This window comes from Schistocerca gregaria, chromosome 6 (genome assembly GCF_023897955.1).
Source record: "Schistocerca gregaria isolate iqSchGreg1 chromosome 6, iqSchGreg1.2, whole genome shotgun sequence".
In the NCBI taxonomy this organism is placed as follows: Eukaryota; Metazoa; Arthropoda; class Insecta; order Orthoptera; family Acrididae; genus Schistocerca; species Schistocerca gregaria.
The window spans coordinates 460577838-460584911 of NC_064925.1; positions in this window are offsets into that span (position 1 = coordinate 460577838).

A 7074-nucleotide genomic window follows, 5' to 3' on the forward strand; every position below is an offset into this window, starting at 1 on the left:
AGATGTTATCTGGATTATATCCTCATTTCCATCTTCCACTGTTAAATGATGCAGGCAACTTGGGGTCATGTATCAATTTCAGTTTAGCGTGGTCTGCTCAGATCTCCAGCCTTATGCCGTCGTCATTTGTCTCTTTATAACCCTTTGCAAGACCGTGACAGTTAAAATCTCCTAGTACAACTTTAATGTTTTTTGAATGGAAATTTCCAGGCTCCGTAAATTTGAACCTCATGCTGAGTGGTTTGTACACGGATGTTACAGTACATGAATGTAGCTCAATAGTTAAAATTTCTATATTTTCTTCGCAGGTCAGAGCACAAATATAGCACTTCAGTACCTTTCAGTGGTCTCTCAAGAACTAATTTCATGCCCTGTATTTTTGGTCTATGGCTAGTTGGTGCTCTGTGTGTTTCTTGTAACACTAAAACATCACAGTTGTTTCATTTGCACATGTCAGATAATAAAATTTCTTTATTTACAGATAAGCCTTCAATATTGCAGGAAGTTGTCACTAGTGATGGTCTTGATAAAGGCCTTTTTTGTGTCTTTTCGGAGAGTTGTTTTGCCATCTTTGGTTTTGGTGCTCGCTACGATGGAGCACTTCATTTCACGCCGATCAACTGCTACCCTACCTAAAACCTCTTTCCTCATTACCTTAGCCAGCTTCATCCTAACCCACAACTTATTCACTTTTGAAGGCCAGACATACCAACAATTAAAGGGAACAGCCACGGGTACCAGGATGGCCCCCTCGTACGCCAACCTATTTATGGGTCGCTTAGAGGAAGCCTTTTTGGTTACCCAAGCCTGCCAACCCAAAGTTTGGTACAGATTTATTGATGACAGCTTCATGATCTGGATTCACAGTGAAGAAGAACTCCAGAATTTTCTCTCCAATCTCAACTCCTTTGGTTCCATCCTACTCCAAATCCCATGCCACTTTCCTCGACGTTGACCCCCATCTGTCCAATGGCCAGCTTCACACATCCGTCCACATCAAACCCACTAACAAGCAACAGTACCTCCATTATGACAGCTGCCACCCATTCCCTATCAAAAGGTCCCTTCCCTACAGCTTAGGTCTTCGTGGCAAATGAATCTGCTCCAGTCCTGAATCCCTGAACCATTACACCAATAACCTGAAAATGGCTTTCACATCCCACACCTACCCTCCTGACGTGGTACAGAAGCAAGCTGCTAGAGCCACTTCCTCATCCCCTCAAACCCAGAACCTCTCACAGAAGAACCCCAAAAGGGCCCCACTTGTGACAGGATACTTCCCGGGACTGGATCAGTCTCTGAATATAGCTCTCCAGCAGAGATACGACTTGCTCAAATCCTGCCCTGAAATGAGATCTTCCCTTCATGAAATCCTCCCCACTCCACTAAGAGTGTCTTTCCACCATCCACTTAACCTTTGTAACCTCTTGGTTCATCCCTATGAAATCCCCAAACAACGTTTCCTATCCTCTGGCTCCTACCCTTGTAAGTGCCCTCGGTGTAAAACCTGTCCCAGGCACCCTCCCACCACCACCTACCCCAGTCCTGAAACCCGGAAGGTGTACACGATCAAAGGCAGAGCCACGTGTGAATGCACCTACGTGATTAACCAACGACATGCCTACACTGTGAAGCCTTCTATGTGGGAATGACCAGCAACGAACTGTCCATTTGCATGAACGGACACAGGCAGACAGTGTTTGTTGGTAATGAGGATCACCTTGTGGCTACGCTAGCCTTAGTGCACGGCCAGCACGCCTTGGCACAATGTTACACCATCCAGTTTATCTGGATACTTCCCACTGACACCAACCTATCAGAACTGCAGAGATGGGAACTTGCCCTTCAATATATTCTCTCTTCCCGTTACCTACCCGGCCTCAACCTCCGCTAATTTCAAGTTGTCGCCCCTCGTACCTCACCACTCTGTAACCCACCTAATCTTACTGTTGTATACAAAATTGTACACAACAAGAAGTTGGAAAAAATATCCTGCAGTAAATAACATTCCTACAGGTATATTAATATCCTTAGAAGAACTCACCATGAAAAAACTATCCCACTTGGTATATGAGATATATGAGACAGGCCAAATATCATCAGAATTCAAGAACAACGCAATAGTTCTAATTCTGAAGAAGGCATGTGCTGATAGTTGTATTAAAAATAATCTGTTTAGTAAGTGATGGTTGCAAAAAAAAAAGATGAATTATTTACAGAAAAATGGAAAGACTGGTAGAAGCTGACCTGTGGGAAGATCAGTTCGGGTTCTGGAGGAATGTAGGAACATGTGAGTCCACACTGACCCTACGACCATAGGTGTCTGCCCCTCTCCTCCCTCCCCCCTACACAGAAGTGGCAGTTGCCTCCTTCTGGAATCTAGGTACAGGCTTTTTATTCATTATTTATTTCTAGCGATTGTTGTTTGGGATTCCACTAAATTGCAGATTTAACATTGCCAGTCGAGATAAGAAATACTGCAGTTCTAGCAGTCACTGTACTTGGTGAGTTTTCTTAGTTTTCACCATGTTCATGGGAAATTATGCCAGCTAATTGGTGCGGCTGCAGTTTTGGCACTGACATTGTCAACATGGATGGAAATCTCTACAGAACCTTGCAGGAATAATGTCTTTCATATTTTTCTGTCGGTTCCTCATTCAGCGCTTATCAAGCTGCAGAAAGGAGCAAGCCTGACAGCTTAGTATATGGAATCCATCACAGATGTCCAGTGCACAAAAAAGATGGCAATATATATGCCAGTCATCCATCCCAGTTCCCATAAGGACCCCTGCTCCTCTTTATGCACAATGGAATCACAACAGCAGTTTACCATTTGTCTGTGGAAAAGAAACACATGTGGCTTGCTAATTTCATCTTCAGTTATATGTGATAGAAATACTCAACCATGCTGTATTATAAGTGTTCACCTCTATACTTCATTATTCTCAGATTTGCTTGTCAAAAATAGAAAATATAATATTGTGCTGTAGAAGACGGGAAGAAAGAATGCAGTTTTGAGGTCAAAAAATGTCCTCCCCAGGACTGATACCTTGTTAAAATCTGTGGGTGCAACATGCAGTCACAGAACTATGAATCCTGCATTCCATTTGTGGCCAACAGGAGAGACAAGAATTACCTTGGAGCAATTCTAGACTGCTAAAAGTTGATTCTACTGGGCTATTTGAAGATGGTTTTAGGAGGTTTCTGACATTCATCTAGTTATATATTGACCCTAGGCTACACTTGACCAACCCAACCAAAAAAAAGGTAGCTTTCAAATCACATTTAGTTTAACTTACGTTATTCAAGCGGACACTAAAAATTATTGTACGTGAAAGTAATGCAATAAATCCATTAATGTGAACAGAAAGGAAGTTCTATAAGCAAATAATTATAGATGGCGGCAAGAGTTGAATGAGCCCTTTTTAACATTTATTTCCATTTCTTCACTTCGAGGGGCATTAATTCGCCACTTTTGTTCATATCGAGCAGGATGTTGTCAGCAATTCTGACTTTTTTTCATAATTAAGATTTTGAATTTGCTGTTTCAACCAAACATTAGTGGAGTATGAATAAATTATTTTTGTGAATATTTTTATATTTATGAATATTTTTATTCCATAAGTCATTGCATATCCTGAATGTAATCATATGAGGATGTATGTTCAGATTGTTGAATCAAACAGGTGGCATCCATATTAATATTAGTTATATAGGATGAGGCGCTTTGTAGAAGCCAAAGTAATCTAACTTTAAAATTTTAAGCAGGGAAACCAAGGCTTCATTAATGTAAAAATGTTCAAATGGGTGTAAGGTGCAGTAATTATGCAGAGATTAGGAGACTTCAGAGGATAGACTAGCATGGAGAGTTGCATCGACCAATCTTTCGACCAAATACAACAACATTGCAAAAATGTACTTCCACGACTGAACTATCAGCGTATCAGACTTTCACATGCAGTGTAATGGAATACACACATTGATTGTGTGGTGGTTGATCAGTGTGGAGAGACTCCATTAGTTTATTTTTGTGAAAAGAAGGAATCAACTAGTATTTGTAATTATGAAATGGAAGTTGGTTGTTAAGTGAAAAGTCATCAATCAAGTCAAATCAAATTTTTATTATCATATAACATGCCTCATACAATCAAAGACTGTGACATACGTGACATGTCAATTTAAAACTACATACAGACTATTAAACATAATCTAAGGTTACAAAACATATATTGTTGCTTCTTCAGGCAGGTATTATTTTGAATGGTTATCATTTTACAAAAATCTATAGTTATAATACATATGGTGTTACTGTTTTTAGGTAGATACTATGTTACATGGTCATAATTCAAGAAATCTACACTATAATAGGATTTACTTTTCACATATATTTATTATGTGTGGCGTACACTTACCCTTCAAGATTTTATTTATAAATTTCATGTCCATATCATGCAGAGTTTTTTCATATAGTTTTTTTAATGTCTAAAGGCTTAGTGCAGATTATTTTTTCCAGCTCCCAAGAAAATTATGCTACACTTAACTACTGAAACAAAATGCGCATAATATCCACAGCACATTTTTATTTACTAACATACCAAGGAATTTAAGACAGCGTGTGTGTCCAACTTTTTATCCATATAGCTTAGTTTGTTTTGTGAAGAAATGAACAATTTCTGTTTTTGCAATGTTTAAGTTCACATTATTATTTTTGACCCATGCCTCCACTGCTCCAGTTGTCTGCTCAGTATGGCAGCCCTCTTCAGTTTTACAGCAGACTATTGCTGTTGAGTCATCTGCATAAGGAATGGTATCTGAACCTGGAATGGCATGTTATTGATGTAATAAAAAGAAATAGTAGTAGCCCTAATATTGAACACTGTGGAACATCTAATTGTGTGTATTTACAGCCAGAAAGCAATTTTTTGTCACTGATGTTAATAATACTCTTTGTGTTCTGTTTGCCAGATGTGACGACATCGAAACAAGATTTTCTTTGGAAATCATAGTCAGTCAGTTTCTAAAGAAGTGGGTCATGATTTACAGTATCGGACACTTTAGTAAGATCAGAAAGATGCCCAGTACTTAGGTTTTGTTACTGAGACAACTATTGACTTTTGTGACCAATTTATTTATTGTGTGGGTTGTGCTGTAGTCTTTCCTGAAACCATACTGACCCCGTAAAATTATATTGTGGTATGAGTTATCATCATTTTTTACTGTAGAAGTTTTGTTAGATTGGTCACCGTACCTTATGCGGCTTTCATAAACACATGTATCAGATATGTGAAAGAAAGGAGATGATTGAGTGAACCAACTGATATGTCAATTAATGCAGGGGAGCCTGCATCATATGAAAAAGAGAATGCAGAAGCAGCATTTAAGGGAGAGAATAGAATGTAAATGTTGCATTGAAATGTGAACATTTGAATTTTAAATATACAGTGAGAAATTAGACTGACAGAGAGGACATTAGTCGTGAGAGATGGTTACAAGAGTTGTGACATCATCATTCTTGGCTGTGGAGTGTATGTTCCCTTTGTATTATTATAACAATGAAAACAATCAATTATTGGCAAAATTATTTAATTGGATAGATAAAAAATCTACTCACCAAGCAACAGCAGAATACATACATAAAAGATGTTTGTAATTGGCTAGCTTTGAGAGCCAGTGGCTCCTCCTTCAGGCAGAAAGGTTGAAGGGGAAGGAAGAGGGGTGAAGGAAAAGCACTGGAAAGGTCTAGGAAAAGGGGTAGATTTTGGGAAAGTCCACCCAGAATCCCACAGATAAGGGGAGACTTACCATATGGGATGAGAAGGAAAGACTAATTGTTGGGGATTGCATCGGACGAGATTTGAAAACCTGAGAGCTTTATGGTGGAAGGCATGGTAATATGTGACAGAGATTGCTGCTTAACATCTTGCATGAGTTAATAAGAGTGAAAAGCTAAGTGCATTATATGTAACTGAGGTGGGAGAGGGTGGTGAAAAATAGGTGAGAAAGACAATGAACGATGTAGAAAACTAGAACAGAGTGAAGCAAAGAATAGTCACAGTGAAGAAATGCTAAGACAGAAGAAATTAACATAACTTAAGGCCAGGTGGGTGGTGAGAATCAAGGACATGTTGTAGTGCTAGTTCCCACCTGTGGAGTTCTGAGAAACTGGTGTCTGGTGAAACCGGCACCAAGGTCACAAATGTCATGTTGTAGAGCATGCTCTGCAACAGGATATTTCAAGTTAGCAGTATACACCCTGTGCCTATGCCCATTCATCCTGATTGATAATTTAGTGGTAGTCATGACATTGTAGAAGGCCGAACAGTGTTTACACAACAGCTGATATAAGAGATGTTGTTTTGCAGGTGGCTCTCCCTTTGATAGTACACGTTTTGTCAGTTACAGATAGGTAGTAGTAAGAGGGTGCACTGGGCAAGTCTTGCAGCGATGATGATGCTCACTGGGGTAGTGGCCCTAGAGCCAGGATGTGGGTGCATAAGGAGCATAGGGTCTGACAAGAATATTGTGGAGATTGGGAGGGTGACAGAAAGCTATTCTAAATGTGGTGGGTAAAATTTCAGATAGAATGGATCTCATTTCAGGGCATGATTTTAGGAAGTCACGGCCCTGTCGAAGTAGCTGATTAACACATATGAGACCAGGATAATACTGAGTCACCAATGGTGTGCTCAAAAGCTGTGGGTTTTTGTGTGATCAGCAGTACCAGGGATGGGTGTGATGTCCTGGGAAATCTGCTTTTTAACTAGGCTGGTGAGGTAATAACATTCAGTGAAGGCTGAGGTGAGAATGGTGGTATATTGCTGTAAAGAGTCTGCATCTGAATGAATATGTTTGCCTCAGATGCCAAGGCTGTATGGAAGGGAACATTCCATGTCAAACGTTCCCTTCCACGTTCTGGCTACCACTATCCAAAAGGCACCTCCCTTCCCAGTTACAAATGTTTAGACTGATGTAAGGTATTGTGATCTGATCATGGACATCATGGTCAACAAGTTCAGTAAGTTTTGTTCTATTTCATCAAAGTTATTCAGGTCAACCTCCTTATTTATTAACTGT